This window comes from Corvus moneduloides, chromosome 4 (assembly GCF_009650955.1).
Source record: "Corvus moneduloides isolate bCorMon1 chromosome 4, bCorMon1.pri, whole genome shotgun sequence".
NCBI lineage: Eukaryota > Metazoa > Chordata > Aves > Passeriformes > Corvidae > Corvus > Corvus moneduloides.
The window spans coordinates 24,211,788-24,232,910 of NC_045479.1; the positions used below are offsets into that span (position 1 = coordinate 24,211,788).

At 49.3% G+C, this 21,123-nt stretch overlaps 1 protein-coding gene across 4 annotated transcripts in view; it reads left to right on the forward strand.

Moving 5' to 3' along the window:
* The first annotated feature begins 8,499 nt into the window (after positions 1-8,499).
* CACNA1I (calcium voltage-gated channel subunit alpha1 I) overlaps positions 8,500-21,123 on the forward strand; it is a 164,852-nt gene continuing 152,228 nt past the window's right edge. For 2 of the 4 annotated variants that reach the window (XM_032106586.1, XM_032106587.1), the window contains exon 1: positions 8,501-9,207. The gene's annotated coding sequence lies outside the window, so the exon portion shown is untranslated. Of the gene's footprint in view, positions 9,208-21,123 lie in introns of all 4 variants that reach the window. The other 2 variants (XM_032106584.1, XM_032106585.1) reach the window with 2 other exon arrangements.

A 21,123-nucleotide genomic window follows, 5' to 3' on the forward strand; every position in this document is an offset into this window, starting at 1 on the left:
CTGCTTGTGCTGCAAGCTGGAAATAAACCCTGCTGTCCTTGCCCAGGCCTTTTGAGCAGCCCTTGGGCACATATAAGGCACACTGCAGAGCCATGCAGATACTGCCTGGGTACCAGCACTGGAGTGGGTGTATCAGCTGGACAAACTGGTTTGGCTGACCGTGGTGGCTCTGTGCATGGCCTTCAGCTCCAGCTGTCCTGTGCAGCCCTGGGTGCTCAGACAGACCATTCCCTTGCTGCATTGTCAGCCAATGCAGAACTCTCCCTTGCAATTTTGGTGTGCTCTGAGCACTCTCTTCCCACCCCCGGTGGAGGGCTGGCAGGCAGATCGGTGAGCCCAGGGAGCAGTGTGCCTGTGCTGATGGCTGGGTCAGTGGTGTGGAGCTATGGGAGGAGGCAGGAGCCTGGCATCAAATCCCCAGCCTGACGCGAAGTGACGGAGCAGAAAGAGTGAGCGACAGGCTGGGTGGGAGGTGGGATGGGAGTGATGGGGGAGCTGGGGGAGGGGAGTGAGAGACTGGGCTCTAGCCTGGGAGCAGAACAGCAAACTGGCTTATTATTAACCATAACCCCTGTCCCTTCCTAACCCTGCATCTGATAAACTGTCCTCTGATTCTTTTTGTTTTTCTTTCTTTCTTTTTTTCTCCCTCAGGCACTGCTGTAGCTCAAATTTAGCCTCCAATATTTATATCCTTCTGTGTCTTCTATTTCCTTTCTTATTTGGAAAATATACTCAAGAGGACTGTGGGACTTGGGAGGAGTTAGAAGCACGGGGCATGCCACATTGGATCAGCTGATTTACTTCAAGATCTTAATTTCTGCTCATACCCTCCCTCCACAGAAAAATTAAACCGCCCATCACAGTGAAAAGCACAGCAGCATGATGGAAGGTTTGGCAAGAAACACCTTCCTCACTCTCCCCACTGCAGTGCACACCTTGAAGTGTCAGATTGGGTTTCCATTTGACGATTTTTGGTGTCCAGGGGATCTCCCAGCTGGGTGCTGGAAGAGGATGACCCACTGTGTGGGTGCTGAGCTGGGACTGGGCAGACCTAGATTTGCATCTGTTCTGCAGGGTGATCTTGAATGGATCACCTTCTTTCTCTGGACCTCAGTTCCCTTGCCCCTAAGATGAGAACTAACTAAGTGCTTATGTAACATTTCTCCAGCTGAAATATGCTGGAGGAAATGCCTTGTTCTGTACTTGAACAATAGAAGAGAAAGTACATCAGCAATTTCTAGACCTGGAAAATTCTTCACTGGTAGCATCAAATACATGGAAGGGCATATTCCCCCTGATGAGGGGGAAATCAGTATGCCCCATGCTTCAGAGAGAGCTGGAAAGAGATAATGTTGGGGAGATAATCACCCCAAATGGGAAAGGTTCCTCTAAGCTTATATCCTGGGGATTTGAACTTGTTTCTTCTTGCTCCAGAGCCCAGAATAAGGATCATTGGATGAAATAAATTTTCAGTTATGTTGGAGAACAGGTGAGTCTCAAGCCTTTCATGTTGTGCCAGTTTATGCTTTGGATTCAGCAAAAGGCATCTTTGCAGCCACCCCTCCACTGCAGTGGTGAGTTCTACAATAAAAAGCACATTTTCCTTTTCATTCCTGTGTTGTTTTGTGCCTTTAGTCCACAAGCTTCTCTGCCAGAGGGTACAGTATGATGGGAAAAGGTTGAATCCATCAGTGTTTTTGGTGTCCTCTATCATTTGTGCTGGGAATTATCTACTGCCTTCCCTGGGCTTTTGCTGCTCTCAGGAAAAGCAATGCCTCAGTCAAGGTCATGCCTTTCCTGAGCTGTAGCAAATGTGAAAGGGTCTCACTTTTTGTTGATCTTAAACCACATAGACTTCCACCTCAGTACTTTTCCACTTCTGCCCTTGGTCCCAGGACTTCTTGGCCCAGGCTACGTTGTACAAACCCATCACGAGGTGGCACCACAAGATTGCCTTTCTTTTTATTTTGCCTTTCTAAATCTTTCTCCTTTACTCTTACTGGCCCCAGCAGCCCTCTTGTTTTTTCAACCCATTGTTGCTCCCTGCCTCTCAGCTGGGTGCAGATGTTTGCCCTGGCTCCAAAGCCAGGTGAGACAAAGCAGCTGTGCAGAGCATGGCACAGAGCCTCAGAGAGTTAAGGTCAAAGGGAGGGATGGGTGATGAGAAGGACTATCTGTTATCTGAGGTGCAGATTTTCTCTCTTCTTTTTTCTTAAGGAGCAGTGAACGTGCCTGAGAGGAGACTGCAGTCTACCCTGGGGTGCTCCCTAGCCCTTGCTGCCTTTGTCTCTGCTTCCTGGAGTAGCTGCTGCTCAGAGGATGCCTCTTGCCTGTTCTGGCCTCCCTCTGGCTGTGTGAGGGCAGACAGAGGTTGCCTGACAGAGCCAAGGAGCACAACTGAGCCAAGAGGGTATTGGATCTCTTGGATGCTGTTGACCTCAACCTAAACAGAGCCTGTCCTTCGGCAACAGGCATTTTGCAAATACACTTGTTAGATTGCTTGTGCTCTCCAAATGATCTTGCATGGAGCATGATCTGTGCAGACTCTCCATGTTGTCCTTTGGATGATCAGTGGGGTGAAGCAGGTCAGGATAGCTCAGCTTTGATGCTTGCTGGGAAATCAACTCTCTAATATTTTGGGTGAAGATGAGAGGGTTTGGAGCAAGATGACAAATAGGTACTGTACTGTATGAGATCATCCCTTAGAGACTGACGTACCACAGTCTCAGTCCAAACCCAAGGGATGCCTTGGGGAACCTCAGATCCAGGTTTCACCACTGGGTTCCACAGACTTCACTTACATCTAGAGAAGGTTCATAGAGGGCTTTTGAGCACAATGCTCCTCTTCCCAGCAACCGCTTAGCAAACTGCAAAGGTGATCTTCCTTTCCTAGACTGAGCTGTTGTGTTAAAATGAATTTCATCCCTTGGAGACCTCTCCCTCAAAGGTACACTCTCTCATTATGTTTTTTTTCTCCACTGTTATTTTTCATAAAACCACCTTTTTGCAAATGGTCTTTGTTTCTTATCTAGAAACCTGTCTGCTGCCATAGTTCAGAGCTGCCCCTTGGGGGTGGAGATTCCTTTTTTTCTTACACACTCTTTGTTTCTCTTCTCTGTTGGAGGGATTAATTTATAAATTCCCTCTTGCCTCTTTCTAAGCTCTTTTTTCACCATCCCCTTCTTTGCTGCTTCGGATGAGGAGGGATGAGGTGAGGGGATATTCCAACTTGCAGATGTTTACAGATGCACAGTGGCCTTCAGTGCAACCGGAAACGATCCTTGTGTCCTCAACCATTTATTTCAGCTCTGCTACACCACTCTGGACCTGTAATTTTGGGAAGCTCAGAAAGGTTTGTGCATCTGGATGTTGCTTTTCCTGCAGTGCCTCTGCTCTCCCTGTCTCCAATGCTACACCTTTGGAGGGGCTTCTTTACCAACGTGTAAGATGATGCTGTGTTTATCAGGTGGTGGGGAGGGATGGCAGCACCCAGCAGAGGGGAGGAGTGGATGTGTGGGCCCTTGGACCTCCTGTACAGCTGATGGACAGGTTGCAGCCCATGTCTGAAACACGATGATTGGCAAATGGGAGAGTGACCAAGGCACCATCGTGCCATGAACGTGCAAGATATGAGCACAGGTGTGAGGGAGGGTGCTGGGAGTGCCGCCCATGCTCTGGCAAGTGAGAAGATTTGTGGAGGTCCCATAGAGCTGTCTTTTGCTGATGACAAAGTCCATTTTCTGGTCTCAAAAGTGGAGAATAGCTGGCAGTGGCTGTCAGCCCTTCCTCATGGAGCACCCGATGGTGTGAAAGCTAGGGCCTGAAGCATGACGGCAAAGCGGCATCATGCCCCAGGGCTGTGGGCTGGAGAAGACAGCACCTTGCCAGCCCTGGGACACATGGCTGGGGTCAGGAGTGGAGCTCCATGCTGGAGCAATGGGATGAGGGATCCCTGGAAGAGAACAGATGTCCATCCCGAGAGCTGTGTAGCCATCAGGAGCAGGGGATCAGGAGGCATCATGGGATCCGATTGCCAGCACCGTGGCTGGGAGCACTGGGCCAGGTCTGAAATGCATTGGCAGATCTGTGTGAGGAGCTGTGCTTAAGAGCCACAACACTGAATCATTTCCCAGAAATCCCCTGTCAGTCTAACCATAAACACCAGAGTGGAAGGTGGGGACATGTGTTTCTTCAATTTCCTACAACAAAGCAAGCATAAAGGGGATTAGGAAGGCAATGCTGGGGGAAAAGAGAGAGAGATTTAGTAGGGGAGGGAGTATTAAGATTTAGACGGATAAAATGCAGATTGAAGTTGTTGGGCCAGAACAGAAGAACTTCTCAGCCTATATATTTAGCTCAGTGAGGTATATAAACAGAAACCTACAGCCAGCTCAGCCACTTCTCCCCCAGTGGAGTGAGTCATCAGCCCTTGGATCTAAAGTTAGGTTCACGTCAGAGCTTACACTCTCTCTCATTTTATTTTTCTCTTTCTATTTTGAAGGCTGTGGGAAAAGCTGGGCACTGTCTCCTGGAAGCAGCAAGCACAGACCCACAACAGCAACAGATGCAGGACCTGATGCCCTGCCTGGGAGCACTGTGACAAATATTGCTTTCTGTCTGACTGCTCCTCTTCCTTGATGCATGCCTGGGGATGAGCTTAGACAACATGCAGCCATGGCTAATCTGGGCACACAGTGGACCCAGCTCCAAGGGGTTTTGTGCACTGTGAAGATGAGCTGGAGGGTGGAATGGGCTGCACAGCCATTCCTGAGGCCACAGCAACAGGATTCTCAGAGCTTGGCTCCCGTGTGCCATGCAGGGGAACAGGATTTGCCATCAGGGCTGTCAAGAAGGACTGGGGCTGGGTAAGCCTGGCAGGAGGCAGTGAGACTTGGCTAGAAGATGCCTTTAAATCCAGTGTAGGTTGCTGCCTGGTGGATCAGTCCACAGCCACCTGCAAACCTGCAGAGGGGAGAGCTGCATCTCACCGAGCTATCCCTGCAGCCTCTCTGCTTTGATATGGCTCCCCCTTTCCTGCTTTTTCCCTCTCCCCTGGTCCAGCCTCTTAAGCAGTGGCAGTGAATCACATACTTTCCCTATGAACTCATCAGCCAGTGCTGCTGGCTCAGGTAGTGACAGGAACAATGTGGACTTTCCCGTTCCTCTCAAAAATCACAGAGAGGACAGAGGGGGACCCTTGGAAATGCTCTGGATGTGACGGTAGGACCAGCTTGTGCCATGCTCACCTCTGGTGTGATCTACCCCCAGGTCGCTTCCAAGCGAGCCCACCTGTATCACTCAGGCAGATGACAAAACTCTCTGAAAGTGCATTGGGGGTTGAAGATGGAGCCCTGTGACTGCTGTGAGGTGCAGGACAAGGAGACCATCTTCAGTCCCTTCCCTTGTGGATGGTGGAGAGGAGGGCCTTGCTCAGGGAGGGCAACAGCTTCCCAGCCCAAGGCCTGGAATTATTGCTCAGGGGGGATGCCTGTGTGTATGGACCAGCAAGCCATGGAAATCCTTCCCAGAATGTACAGATGAGAAGGGGTGTGGGGAAGAGGGGGCTCTGCTCTGGAGCATGAGCTGTCCTAGGCTTTCTCTTTTCACCAGCTCCAAATTTGTGACATGTTGAATGGCATGACTCCATTTTCCCACCCAGCCCCTTTCCCTCTGCCTTCCTTCCAGGCTTGTTGCATGGTTTTGTCAATTTGGAGGGTTTGTCTGAGTGAGAGTTCAAATGCCTGTTTATCCGCATGCTGTGGATGTGCTGGAAGGCAAACAGACATGATCCTGGGATGAAGACATGAGGGATGACCCACAGATTATCCTGAGCATGTGTTTATGTGCCTCTGTCCTCCTGTACCCCTCTGCACGTACTCTTCATCTTCCTTCACTGTTTTGTTTCTCTTGCCTCTCCTTACTGCCCTGTTTCTCCATCATGTCTCACCCTCTCCCTCTCTCTTCTGCCCTCCTCCCCATTCTCTTTTTCTCATTTGATATTCATGCATGAATAAATTCAATTGCATTTTTCCCTGTTCCCCCTGAAGGGGCTTGTTGGTGAATTACAGGCATCTGAAATCATATAATGCTCAGAGTCATCATTTCGGGGACAGAATTGAAGCCCTTCTATTTCTCGGGAAGGAATAACAGATGATTTTTATGAGGAGAGGGAGTGTCGAGTGTCTTGTGGCTGGTGAGGAAGAAGCCAAGGCGATTAACCTTGGCAGCACAGGATGGACCAGCTAGCAGAGGGGACTAGAAGGTCAGCCAGCCCCTCGTCTGTTTGCAGGAATGGGGAAGGCACAGGTAGGTAGGTGTGTTTGTGGACTGTGAGTGCCTGTGATTGCTGCTTGCTTGCTGTGTGGTGCTAGTGGGGCCCTGAGGGAGGAGTAAATCTCTTAGGGGGCTGCCCAGAATTGTTTGAGGAAGGAGTAGCCTGACACCTGATTATTTAGAGAGATTGTCTTGAGATCTGTTTGGGCATCTGCCTCAGCCAGCTTGTGGGACACCTACACAGTTCTGGTATAGCTCCAAAATCTACTGTGGGTCTGGGGCTGTGCCCAGCACCACATCCCCATCACACTGAGAAGCTGAGGTTGGTATGTCACAAAATCCTTCCCTTTCAAAGGCTTCCTGTTGTGGATGAGCCCCCTGCTCCTGATGGGAGCCTTCCAGTTCATGCAGGACAATGAACACAGGGTAACCAAAACCATATTTAGGGCCGAAGGTGACCAGAGATAGTGTCTTGCACAGCTCCCATGAAAACAGGCTCTGACCCTGGGCAGGGAGAGGTCTGACTGCCACAGAAAATTATTATGCTGGAATAAAATCTCTTTCCAGCTTGTGGAAGATGCATGGGTACACCATGGAACTGCAACCCTGGTCAGAAGCTATGAAAAAAGACAGGCTGGACTTGTCCGAAGAAGAGCTGTTTTTCATGGAAGCTGTTAATCAGGTAACTTTGATGCCCACAACATTCCTGTTGTTTCTAACACTGCTCTCTTTCCTTTTTTAGCACTTCTGGAGCAGCCTGAGGATTCTCTGAGGGCTGAGTTTGCCTTTCAGGAGAGGTAACAAGATGAGACACTTTATAAAACACAAAAGTGTTATGTTAAAAGCGGACAGCAGCCATGGTCTTTGTTCAAAAGACTTTTAAGGGCCTCATGAGAGACAGTGATGGTGCCACAACCACATTGCTCAAGCTCCAAGGAGCCTGGCTTATGTGATGTAAGTGGCTAGAGGCTCCTTGACCTCTGCCTCAGGTCCCTGGCACAGCAAAACCAAGCCAAAGGGAGATGAATGGCAGAGGAGAGGATATTTACAGGGTGTTTTTCACGCTGTGGTGAACACATGTGAGCTACCTTGAGGTAAGACCAGAGTGGTCCTGACTTTACCAGAAGGTGGGCTTGCTCCATTGCCTTCCTGTGGAGAGTTAACGTCCGAAGGCCTGCTTCTCAGTATGACGATAGTGCTTGGCTTCCCAGCCATTTTTAGTTTAGATGTGTTAATTACCCCGACCCAGCTATCCTACCCACGCACCGCAAAGTCTGTGACAGTTGGAGTGGACGTCATCTTGGTGAGGAAGGTTTGGAGAGGCTTTGTGGGGCCCTTCAAGGAAACAGAGGAGCTTCTGGGCTGCAGTGTATGTTGTATCATACCCCAGCTGGCAACTGGGAATTTTTTAAATTCTTACTTACAATATATACCTGTGGAAGAAGCAAGAATGTCTCTGTGTCTCGTAACACATGGGGTTTTATTGGACTGAACAGGGCAAATGCATGAAAAACCTTGAGGACTGTGATAGCTTCATGTAGTGTCTCTTTCCTAGAGCTGACTTGGGATCCCTGGTAGGAAAACTGAAGGTTGATGCTTCAAGAATGAGGGGCCTGAGGTGCTGAGGTGGGGTAGGGCTGCTCAGCCACAGAATGGGACCAGTGGGGGCAGATGGCTGTGCTGGGCCTCCATTGGATGAGGCTTGGGGAGGCTGTACTCTGTTCTAACCACTGGAACATGGGATGTTATTCATCCCTCTCATTTCCCCCTGGCTTCACAAAATGCCATGGGAAACTAATTTGCAGAGAGTTTTTCCCACCCCCTGAGTTCCAGTAACAGATCTGGGAGTAGGATGGGGTGGAGAGGAGGGATTGGTTTTGAGGGAAGGACTTTTGGGAGAGGCTTGTTAGTTTGTTTTTTTAACTCTTCCCAAATGATAATCCTCTAGCCTGCTTGATCTGTGACCTGTGGAGAGACACATCCTTAAAAGTTCAAGGAAAGGCAAGCATGCTGAAGCCAGTGTCCACCAGAAAAGCAAGGATGAGTGGGCTAAAGGCAGGACAAATGTCCTGAGACCCCACCGTGGATGCAGGTGTGTGATGGTGTGCAAGGAGATTTCTTCCTTTCCTCCTGTGTTGTAAGAATTCCTGCATTCCGTGCCTCTAATTGTAGGTTCCCCTAAAGACATTTGGTGTCACTGTAAGGACGGTGTTTCACTCTCCCTCTCTGCCTGTACAGTTATTCTCTCTCTCTCTGTGCAGTTCGCTCCATAAGCCGTTGGTGAACATACCATGAGACAGAGAGAGAGCGAGACAGACAGAAACCATACACCAGCCTTTCCTCCTCACTTTCCCACCATGGAATAGCTAACCTTGCCCCCACGCACACCTCCATCACCTCTCAGCCTCCTGCAATTATTTTGACCCTCTCTCTGGTCTTTTTGGAAGGAAGCTTCTGTCACTTCTTAACATCACCTGCCTGGAAAAACACACAGAGGCAACCCCCCCCCAAGCCCTCCTGCGAGGGAAGAGGTCCTTTTTTTTAATCTCTTTTTGTTTGCTCTGATTCCAGAGCTTCAGACTCCAGCCTGAGCAGCCACAATTTCTTACCATGTATTCTCCTTTTAAACCATCTCCTTCCTGCACACGCTCAGTCCTCGCAGGCACGGATCTAACACAACTCCCCGCTTCTCGCCGGCAGGTTCTTTGCTCCCCATCACTCAGCTGATCCTGATCTTTTTTTCTCCTCTTCTCCCCACCCCGGGCACCAAGGTGTGTGTGTCTGCGTGTGAGTGTGCCTGTGTGCAAGGGGGGGAGGTGGGGGGGCCTTTTTTTTTCTTGGTCGGGGAATTTTTTCAAAGCATCTTCATTATTATTTTATTTTGCTTCTCTGACTTGGAGACTTCTCCCTCGGAGATTTCTTTTCCATGCAAAGGTAGGTGAGACGCATGCACACCTGGCTAACCTTGTGTCTGTCTCGTTTTGCTTGGTTTTGCTGTCCTTCTAATAGAAAACTTGAGCCCACCCATGTACCTGCATCATTCCTGTTTTGTTTCATACCTGTTTCCTCTCCGGCAGAAGTAAAAGCTGAGGGTAGACATGTCTTTAATGTGAATAATTCTGTCTTTCCAGAGAGGAAAGTTGCTTCTGTGTGCATGTCCGGTGGTACGTGTATGTCTGAGTGCAGTGCCATGTATGTGAGGCTGCCTCTGTTTACCCAACAAGTAGCAATAATTGATTTTGGTGCGTGTTGTGGGCAGTGGTGGTGGCGGAAAGGGAATGGCTGTGTGTCCACCAGTTCATGTCCATGAGCAATTGCAGCAGGGAATGTATAGCTCACAGATAATCAGCAGCTCTTGATACATGACTATAAATGATACAAGGAGTGTGAACAATTCCAGGAACTTCAAATTTATCCCTGGTTAGTTTGTTCCGTTATGATGGGGAAGGATGGTGAGAAAGAGGGAGGGTTACAAAATCTCCTCCCTGGAGAGGTAACTGCCTGAGACTTGTAAATATGTAACTTTTCTTAAAACCTTCTCACTGTTTAGGGTCTTCTTGGGTTTGGGGTATTTTTTTTTTTCCAAAGCAAGAGTTGGGTCTTGGATCCAGGTTTCATAAGTTGTCTTTTCTTGTTTTGTTTATGGTTGTTATTGCATTTCAGTTGCATGTGCAACATCCTGAAAAGGGACACGGAATAGGATGTACTTTAATATAGCAAATGCATCATCTTCTGTACATCACTGGAAGCTGTTGGCTGGAGTCAGGGGGTGGAGGGGGTGGAAATAGAAGAATTAAAAAAGAAGAGAAACAGAAATAATGTTAGGCATTGTTGACTGGCAATTACCAGGCATATTTTCTGCCAGCACTGGTTTTTGTATCCCTCTTGATGGTTACCTTTTTCTTCTTGGTAACAGCAGCTGTGTGAAAAGTACCAGTGACTTTAAAAAAATAAAAAGCCAGAAAGAAAAAAAACCAAATATGTGTAATTTCCCTGCAAATTATTGCAGAGAAAAATGGTAAACATCAAAAATCAGAACTTGTTTGTGCATTTTCTCTCTGCTAATAGGAAGCATTTTTCTCACTGCTCTGAGGGTTGCTACTGGTTCTGCGTCCCTGTAGCTTAGAAGACTGCTATGTTAATCATCAGTTGTTTCTGTGTGCTGTTGCAGAGCTCCTGGTCTTAAATTTGGGCTGGTGACTGAGGATTTATTATCTCAAAGAAGGAAGGGGTCTGCTGACCCTCTACCTTGCCTCAGTGTTTTAACTCTGACACGTAAGCTTCTCTATCAGTGGAAAGAAATCCTCAAGCACATTATCTTCTCAACACCCTACCTGCAAAGAAACTTTTAATTCAGAGCACTGCAAAGGGAATCCAAGAGCCCCATTTCTGCCCCCCTTCCCTTTTATATTTTAAGGACAGCTTCTGAACATCTCTGCCCCAGCCAGTACTGCCCCATCCCTCAGGTCTGGGCAGGCAGACAGCCTCAGACAGGAGGCAGCTGCCCACTGCCTGTGAAGGTCTGAGAGAATTTATTCCTCTCTCCATTGAATAACATAATAGTTTCATGGCACTGGCGTTGGATGTGAGCTTCCTCAGAAGGGCAGCAGTGAATGTCTGTCAGTGAAGGTCTAGGGCCACAATCCTCTCCCAGGCAAGCTGGGAGGCAGGCAGGGAGGGAGTCTGGGCAACCCATTGGATTCCCTGCCCACTGGCAGAGTGTTTGCACCAGGCAGGCTGGGCAAGGGTGCAGTACCTGTTTGGGAAAGCCTTGGCCCTGACTGCAGCAGGAAGGTGGGGAAAAGCAGCTTTCCTGCAGATCTCACTGGGAAGCTGTGTCTAAACACTTGCCACCTCGATGCACCAGAAGATGCACACGTGCCTTGCTAGGAGATCTGGTAGTGAATATCTCAGAGGAGAGTCAGGGGGACAAAGAAGAAGCTTTGATCTGCCACATCTAAGGGGTTTGCCTTGTGAAGCCTGGATCAATCTGACAGTGCCTATTATAAAGGGGGTTATGCCAACCTGTCTCATGTTTTATCTTTCAAAATCTCCCCTTGTTGCTTGGGAGTGTTTTCAGGCAGTGGATCTGGCTGATGCAGGGCCAGCGCATCCACAGCCACCAAGGGAGAGAGGGGAAGCATTATGTGAGGGGGATGCTGTCTCACAAGGAGCTCAGGGCTTGCCTGTGGATGTTTCTGGGTAGGCACAGTGGCCTCGGCTGGGATATGAGGAGACCAGCTGGGCTTCCTGGGGTCTGACACAGTGCACCTGCAATGCTGGGTGAGCTTTCCTGCGTCCTCTTATCCCCACCAAGAGCAGCACTTTCCTTGCTGGTCCAGTCCTGAACATCCCCAAAGTGCCAATAATGCACCCGTGCCCCGGGCTGCAGCTCTGGCATCTCCTCTAGTCCTGGGCTTGCTTGCTTGCTTCCTTCTCTGCTTCTACCAACACACTTCCCACCTGGCTGCATCTCTGCTGCCTGATCCAGTTTTGGAGAACCCATGTATCCATGCCCAGTGCGACATTGTGCCATCCTACAGCCCTGGTTAATGTTAGAGCCCTGCCCCGTCCCATCCATAGCAAGGCACACCAGGAAGATGGCCCCCACCAGGGTGGCTTATGCTGAGGCCTGGCCACCTCAGATTTTGGGAAAAGCCTGCAATTCCAGGCTGTGCTGCAAAGAAGCCACATGCTTGGTCAGCTTTTTTTCCTAGGGAAAAAGAAGTTGAAACTAATTTTTATTCATTTTTCTCAAAGAGAACAAGTGTCTACAGCTGGAAACTCATGAAAAGCACACACGGTGTTAGGAACCTTTAAAAGAGTGGGGCACTGATTTAAAATAAAATTTATCTTTTATTAAATCAAAGTCCCAATCCTGCACATTCCAGCAAGGAGGTGAATTTCTGCAGTTTCCCAGAGCCTTACTAAAACCTCTGAGTCCACGGATGGGTTCAGAAATCAAGTGGTACAGGTGGGTCTGCAAGACCATGTAGTACCATTTCTTAGTTGTGTTTTTAAAAATTTATTAGACGGGACAATGTAGGGCTAATTTTAAGGGTGTTCAAGATCCGTAAAACCTCAAACTGCTTTTGGAAAGTAGAGATTTCTTTTCAGTTATGCAGAGGTGCATCGTTGTTTATAATGGCCTAATATAGGCAGCTTACTTAGTTTATTCATCTGTGTCCAAAGTGCATACCTTGAAGCTCTTAGAAATCACATAGTGGTTTGAAAACTGTCTTACACTGATACAAAATTTATTTAAACCCTCTAATCATGAGTCAAATTGCATAAATCAACCCAGTAACTGTAATAAACTCGCTCTCCCGGTACTTGTCAGGCCCCGGTGTTTGAAGCACCGCAGTGTGCCCTGAAGAGCAATCAGCCCAGTGCATCAGGGACTAATTGCAATGAGAAGATGTCAGAAAATGCCTTCTCTCTTGCCTTGAACTGGAGGTGTGTGCTGCTGTGGTGGTGCAGGAGGGAGGTGGTCTCTGGGCTAAGCCAGGCTCAGTCATCAGGGGTTTTGCAGGTTCATAGCAGTCCTTGCTGCCTGTGGGTGAGTGGACACACTGTGGGCTCCTGGTGTAGAATGCTGCTTGTTGCTGTTTTCTGCAAAAGCTTGTGCTTCCTAGCACCTGCAGAATGCAGCGTGGAAGCCCTACCTCTGTGTGATCAACGCAGGAAGGGTTCCTCCGAAAGCAAAGGTCGTTACCCTCTTATCAAATGTGTGTGTGTATTAAAAAAAACAATACCAAAGGCAGCTGGTCTCTGCTTCTGACATAACCATCATCTGCAGCATGGGCACCTGCTCTGTTGTGCCTTGATGTAAAGCTCCATGGGGGTATCCCTGGAGGGCAAGCAAAGGGCATATCCTTGTGAAACTACTGGATTTGGGGTTATGGCCGTGGAGTTGAACAGGACGGAGAGGAGCTGCTGACCTGTGCTGTTGGTAGCTGGTGACAAGTGCCAGGGATTTCGCTGCTGTGATGTGACTGCTGAAATTGTTTGTCTGGTATGACCACTGGGATGGGGGGGCAGAGGGCAAGGAAGGCTTATGTTTCCTTTCTCTGAAGTGTCAGTTTGGCCGTGGCTAGAAAACCAGCACTGTATAGAGAGCACAGGTGGTGTTAGTGGTGTTAAACATTTCTCAGGTGTTGGCTTAGTGTGTCTGGCTGACAGGCTCGATTTAGTTGCTTTCCAGGACAGAGGTTAGGAATAGATTTCCCTGCATTCAGACTGTCAGGAGTGGACGGGATCCTGTTTCTGCTGCTGCACGTGTGTGTTTGCAAATGTGTGCACGTGTATACAAGGGTGCAGTGTGCCCAGCACCGCCTTTCATCTCCTCTCGGAGTGGGGGCTCTTGGCAGTGGTGATGCCCTCAATTGCTTGTCTTCCTTGGACATTTTTTTTCCCCTTATTTTGCCTTTAAACCAACTCTGTGTTTGGCAGAAGGGGCAGAGTGACTCGTTATGGGCTCTTTCAGACTGGGTTTTCTGGCAAGGTTACAAGATTTGGCTTGGACTATAGGGATCCATTCCAGGTCTGTGGTCAAATATACTTGCATTGGTGTCTTTGCCGCTTTTCAGTGATCACTATTCAAGCAATTGTCTCAGCTTTGCTTTTTTTTCCCTTGGTGACAGCAGGGAGAGAAGGGGACTTTTAAGCTTATGTAAATGAGTAGCAGTGTCAGTAACCAAATCATGTGAGATGCAGGGGAACCATCGCAAGGTCCTGGTCCATCAATTGACCTGAGATTGAATAGCCTGTAGGCTTTTGCAGAAGAGCTAACAACACTGTCTCTTCTCTAGAAGATTCCCATCTTCATAGCTACATTTCTTTCCCATATTCTCCCTCCTTTCTAGAGGCAGAGCCTGGGGCATCATCACACTCCACATAGCTTCAGCTCCCTTCCTGTTTTTGTTTTTGCCAAGAGTTAGTTTGCTCCAAATGCATAGCTGTGCTTTTGCAGATTATCTCCTTTGGAGGGATTGAGGGGGAGCAGTAATTTTTAGGGAAGAGAGAGGTTGTAGATGTAACTCTTGATGCTCCCCAAAGCTCTTCATATTGTGTTCCCTTTAGATATGCTCCTTACCATCTCCACCTCCTCATTTCCATTTTCACCCTAGGGAACCTCCTCTCCAGATGTGAGTGGTGACAATGGGTTGGGAAAAAGTATGGAGGTGGGGTGAGGATGCTTGTGCAGAAGTGGGAGGTTGCAGTCAGTGCTGTGCTGTGACAGGGAGCAGGGAGTCTCCTGGGGTCTCCCCACTTGTTGTATGCTGCTGCTTTCCTACTCCCACTCACTACAACAGGTCCTGAAGGGACACTGGGTTGGGCTGGGCACTGAGATCGAGACCAAAAGGGCAGAGAGATTGATCCTGGACGGACAGTGTGAAACACAGAGCTTCTCACTGTTGGCTTAGCCTGGGCGGGAGCAGCCCCAGGCTGCCCTTCTCCATCCACTTGTATGGAAGCTGCAGCGCTGGGCATCTGTCCTTGCGGTGGGCAGGAGCTGCAGCTCCGTTCTCCCAGTGTGGGCTTCTCTGGAAGGCACAGTCGAGATATTTGCACATTTTGTCTTTCCTGCTAGCACTTCATATTCTGGCTCAAGGGCTAAGAGTGTGAGGATGGCCTCAAAGGCATCATTGCTAGTAGCCTATGACAGCACTACCTTCCTCTTCATCATCCTCATCTGACCATCTTAGTTTCCATGCTCATTGCTGACCTGGAGGAGGGAGTAAACAGCACATTGATGACTTCCGCGGATGATGATAAACCAGGTTTATGCCTGTCAGTGGGGATGCAGCAAAATAACACAAAGGGGAAAAGTGAGGTCAGAAAGATGGGCAGAAAATAATTTAATGAGATTAATCTTTGGAAAAATGCAAGCTAATGCGTCTGGGGGCAATCAATAATCTGCAACATAGGGTCTGAGGATGTGGTGAGGGGCAAAGAAGGGACGGTCCAGGCCACGGGACCTTGGTGTGACGGTAGATGGCACATCAGACGTGGACTCGCAGCGTGCCAGGGCCAGCAAGAGCCATCAGGCCGGCAGCCCGGCCCTACGGCCGGCCCGGGTGCCAGCTCTGCGGGAAGCGGCACTTGGCGCATCATTATCGGCAGAGCGCTCGTAGGCGAGAGGCGGCTTTCCGTGAGACCCGCACGGAACGACCGCGGGGCTCAGGAGGTTAATTTATGAGCAAGGATTAAGTGCTAAAGATGTGTGGCTTGGCTAAGCGGTGGTTTAAGTGAGAGGACATGACAGGAATGCTCTCAAGTGAAAGGTGTCCGTGTGCACGAGGAGGAGGAATCTGCGAGCCGTGCAGACCAAAGCAGCGCATCGGGAGAGAGCGGGGCAGGTTTGAAAGGGAGAACACTGACTCTGGGGCAGAGTGTCCACATAGATGGGTCTGTTACAGTATGGAGTCATCCCAGAAGGAGATTTTCAGAGTCTGTTTGTTTGGACCACCAAAAAAGAAAATGTTTTTTTTGAAAACAAGTACGCATATTCTCTGGGAAGCAGGGGGATAAGGTTAGGGTCTTCAGTAGCACTCACCTCTGGGTCTCAAACACTCCACGTAGTTAAGGTCAGGTAATGATTTTCCAGTGGGAACCTTCTTTCTTTTCTCTACCTCCTACACCCAAAGTGACCATATTTCTCCTATGCCTTTTCTTCTCTTGTTTACTTTTTCTCCATCTCTCCAGCAACACTTTTACTGGTCTCCATAACATCTCCTTTGGCTTGGTCAAAGGCTTCTTAGCAACTGAAGCAGATCCCCACTTTGCTGTGCCAGGGGCAGGGACCAGAGGCATGGACAGGATGGGGCTATCCCAGCCACACGACAGGAAAGTGATACAGTGGACATTGACTGATGATGAGGGTGGGAGTCTCCAGGAGATCAGGGCTTGCTATTCCTACAGCTGTGGAGTGCTGCCTGCAGTACAGGTTGAAGGCTATTGTTGAGGCTTCAGGATAGACAATTTGATTATTTTGTCCTGTGCTGGTTGGACTGCTCCTTCCCTTGCTCAGTGGGAGGCAGTAATTTCTTCTGCTCCTTGTCCTGAACAGGAGGAGGGGTGCAAAATCACCAGGGTGAAAAGGCCGAGGCTGCCAAGTGCTCCAGCAAATCTAGCAGAGGGTAATAGCATGTGTGGAGAGAAGGCACAGCAATCAATCAGCATGCAGCTGAAAGGCAACAGGTCGTGGGCATTTGACCAGGACAGGGAAGCTGGGAGACCTTGGCTCTGGTGCAGACCATGGATGTTGTGCTTCAGGGGTGTGCAGGCACACCAGCATCTGCGAGCAATGGATTCGGGCACTGTTTGGAACACTCCCTGCTGAGTTTCTGCCACATCCCATTGCATTTGGACGTGCTGAGATGACGAAGATGTAAAAGCTCCTGTTTCAAATTAAGTGCTAATAAAACTGACCCTGTTCCTTACTGGCACTCATATGGCTCCCTGCACACACAAGCAGACGAGAACAGGCGCTGTCCACATGAACAGGCAGGGAGACATGCCAGTGCCAGATGAACACAAACACAGAGGGAGCAGGGTACCACTAATTATATTGTACCACGACAAACGCTCCAAATGTGAAACCTGTATGACTAACACATCCCTGCAGCCAGACGCACGCATCAAAGGTAACGCTTGCCACTTATAGCAACAAACAAACGCGGGCTCACTGCCACGTTCAGCAGAGCACCCCGGGAGGCTCACGCAGCTGCCGAACGGGGTCACCCACACGCAGTCCTAAATATGCCACGCGGTCAGAGATCTCCTTAAATAAGTCTGGGCCTGTACGAAGCTGGCTGCAAAAGCCGTGCCCCCAGATGCTTGTCAGCTTTCGGATGGATGTTTGGAGATGATAAATAAATATATATGTGTGCCTCAGGTACTGCTCCAGCTGAGGGGACCATCTTGCTGTCCCCTGCAACGCCAGCTGGAGGTTGTCATTTTTGTCCCTCTTCTGCAAGGGTGTTAGCAGGACAGAGCGGCTGCTGTGCTTCCTGCTGCTTCTGAGTAACAGGTGACTGATGGTGATGGATGGTCTGGAAAGGACTTGTGTGCCCTCAGAATGGGAGGTCCTGTGGGTACACTGAGCCGCTCGCAAAGGAAATATACTCTGCACTTTCAGTTTTGATGTGGACCCCAGTGTTGTCTGTGTGAGCGGTGTGAAGGCAGGAAGGAACGGCTCCGAGGCAGTGTGGGCTGGCAAGGGATGTATGATTAGGGATGATGGTGGGGAACTCTGAGGATGGTCCCACATGAGAGGGGAGTTGTTATCCCACTGGACTATAGGTGGATCCCCTCCAGCACTGGGATAGTGTTCTGGGGATCTCTCTCTGGTATTTCCCTCTCCCGACTGGCTGCAAAAGGCGCTTTCACTGTCAAGCTGCAATAGCCCAGAAAGGCCTGCATGAGCCTTGTAAAGGCCCCATCAGCCCTCCCTCACCCATGGCCCCAGTTGGCCTCTCTGCCAAGGGGGTAGTGAGGAGCTGGGAGGCTGCTTTGGCTGGAGTGTGGTGCCTGCAGGACACCTTGGGCTGGCTCGCTCATGGCAGATCATGGCGCTGACAGCCCTGGGATGCTGGTTGCAGCCCTAAGGGGGAAGAGTGTCTGAGCAGAGACCTCTGCAATGCATGCCAGGAGGTGACATCGGCCTTTTTGGACAGACACCCCTAATCTGTAGCGCTTCTCCTGCATCATGATATTTCCTCCTTTTATTCCTAATCAATTTCCACTTCTCATTAAGTCTAAAACTTCTCTTGCTGTTTTAGAGCATCCTTCTCCCTTCCTCCTCAGTAGTCTGGCAGGACCAGGTGCTTTTGGGGAAGGGTTGAGCCAGAGGCTGTCAGCTTCTCTTGTGCTTGCCAAAGCAATGAGCTCCCTGCCAGCACACGTGTCCAGGACAGGTGTGTGTGCTGGACATAGCACCAGTGGGTGCTCAGCTCAGGATGATGGTGGTTTTAAATGCTCCTTGAGCATGGACGGTGCAGACTTAAGACCTGGCTCCACAGAAAGGTTTGGCACAGGCTGTGCAGGGAGAGAAGCAGGAGGAGCTGCCAGCCCACAAATAACTTCCCTTCCCCTGGGAGGGAAGTGCAGCTGGTGTAGCATCACTCCACCAGCGGTATGTGACTTTTGCAGTGGAATGTTTTTGTGTATTTGGGGGACATTTGGCCACAAAAGTCCACGGTGGGGAGGATTTGATTTTTTCTGATGGGTCTGGCCTGCAGCACCAGCTGGGGTTAGGCTTGCCTGAGCAAAAGGCTGGGTAAGAAGATCATGCATCTGGCCACCCCATAACCACCCTCATGTATCCTTGTCCTCTTGTATTGCCCTTGTCACGGTAAGCTGCACTTGCACAAAGGGGAGGTTAGAGGCACCCCAAAGGCAAGTTCTGGAGATTTGTAATTCTGTTGAGTCTTACTATAACTGTCTTCTATCTGGGTAGGAATCCTCTCCATTGATGCACATTTTTCTGTGTATGCAGATACATGCATTTGCCAAACTCATTCCTCATTTTGATTTAAACAGGGCTCCCCTGGGTTGAAACACGGTAGCAGGCTGACTCCAACCAAGTTACAGAGCAATGCATACAGCATGGGAAGGCCAGTGATAGCAATCCCAGAGAAAATAGCAGCATTGCATGAGTCACAGCCTGGCCAAAATAGGGGAAATAGCTGATTCCAGCCTCCACATCTGAAATGGTAGCGGAGAGAACCCTGGACCAGTCTCTGGCAGGAAAATCACTCCACTCTTCTTTGAAGTTGAGATGGGAGGACTGACTGTGTGAAGAGCTCAGAAGTGCCCCACTGCTTGATTTTCCCTTCTCTCTCTTTTGACACAGAATATTAATCCTGCTTAATGTAGGAAATACATCATGATCACAGCCTTGGGAGGCAAAACAGGATTTCATCTCAGGAAGGTAACAGGTATTACTCACGTCTCCAGTGGGGCAGTTGTCATTCAAGGCCTGTATTTAGCTTCAGGACTTCCAAAGGGATTCACCTGGCCCTGTGTCCATATGAGCCCTAATGAGTAATATGAGCTGCACAAATTAGAGTGATGAACTGTCTGTGATACACACACTACCCAGTTTGTGCATGTGTATTTCACATGGGCAGAGAGGCATCCTGAAGTCCCAGCTGCATCTAGCAGTGGTGAGATGGAGAAGAGGCCCTGGATGCTTGCAGAAGGGAAAGCAGGGAAATGCTGATGGGGTTGTTTCTCCTATTCCTTTTCTCAGTTGTACTGGTAATTATGAAGCTCTGTACGCTGCAGTTTGGAGCTGTCATGCCCTCATCAGTGTGCATGCTCCAAGCACCATAATAAGTAATTCCTCCTGGCTGTCTCTGCTAATCTTTCTCCTCTGTGCTGTAATGGGAGGGAAGTTGGGCTCAGCCACCGCGTGTTAATAGCCTGCAAGGGAGCCAGCTCAGAGCAGGCAATGGGGAGCTGCTGGGAGTAGGGAATGGTAAAGGTGGTCCAAGTAGTTGCATGGGTGCTCAGAGTAAAAAATCTGCTGAAAGTTTTTTTGAAAACAGTGGTGTTAGATGGTGAGAAGGATGCACTGGCAATTTTTTCACAGAGCTTAAAAAATTGTGAACAGCATCCCAAAGCTGGTCAGGAGACATGGTATCTGTTCTTTCCAATAGCTGCAGGCCTTTGGGATAATGAATTCGAAGAGTCTCTCTGCTATCCCCTGAGGGACACTATGTCTGCTTTCTAAACCCCTGCACTTGCTGCTCTTTATTCTGACAAATACCAAGCCTGGAAGAACAAGCAAAGATTTGGATCAAAGTGTGTGTTGGAAGCAGGAGGCTGAGAAAACAGGATGGGTAGGTAGAGCTTTCAGGGTCTCATCTGGGAATGGTGAGGCACTGCAACCTAAGGTGGAGGGGTTGGCAAGCACCTGACAGAGGAGTGGTGTGGAGAGCATTGGAGATCATGGATCCAGCAGTGTGAGCATCAAAAGGGTCACAGGCTGAAATGTCAAGGGTGCATTGCCAAGGCAGAGCAGTGTCAACAGAGGTGTGCACAGGCTTTGTGAGCCTAAAATGCAGAGAACTGAGACAAGTGCCAGGGAGGATAACCTGTGGCCAGTATGCGAGGAGATGAGGTCTGTGCCATGGACAGACACATCCTTTCTTGATGCTGATCATCCCTTTCTGTATTGCAGTGTGTCTGAGGGCTCTTGTGCGGCTTTTAAATCTGTACTCTCAGCATAGGTACTCCAGATGGTTGAACATGCCAACAGGGTGAAGGGAAGAAAATGGAAAGTCGTTGGGCCAAGCTCTCTTTCCTAAGAGTGTTCGTGCAACACCCCTCCAAAGCCAAGACTTGAGTTTATCTCATTCCCCTCACTTTGACAGGCCACCTCCACTCCGCTTTTGAATGGACAGCACCCAGGCAGCAAAGTGATGTTTTTTAGCAAAAGTTTGGTGCTCTGCAGTGTGCAGGAGTGTTGTGGTTTAACCCCAGCTGGCAGCTAAGCCACACACAGGCACTTGCTCACTACCTTCCAACTGGGATGGGAGGAGAATCAAAAGAGTAAAGGGGAGAAAAAGGCAGAAAAATGAGATAAAGGCAGTTTGATACGTAAAGCAAAAGATGACCACTCAAGTAAAGCAAAAAAAGGAATTTATTCACCACTTCCAATGGGCAGTCAGGTGTTCAGCTGTCTCCAGAGAAGCAGGACTTCATCATGCAAACTCTATCACTCCAAATGTCCCCCTTTCTTCCTTCTTCCTCCAGCTTTATATGCTGAGCATGATGTCATATGATATGGAATATCTCTTGGGTCAATTGGGGTCAGCTGTCCTGTCTGCAAACCCTCCC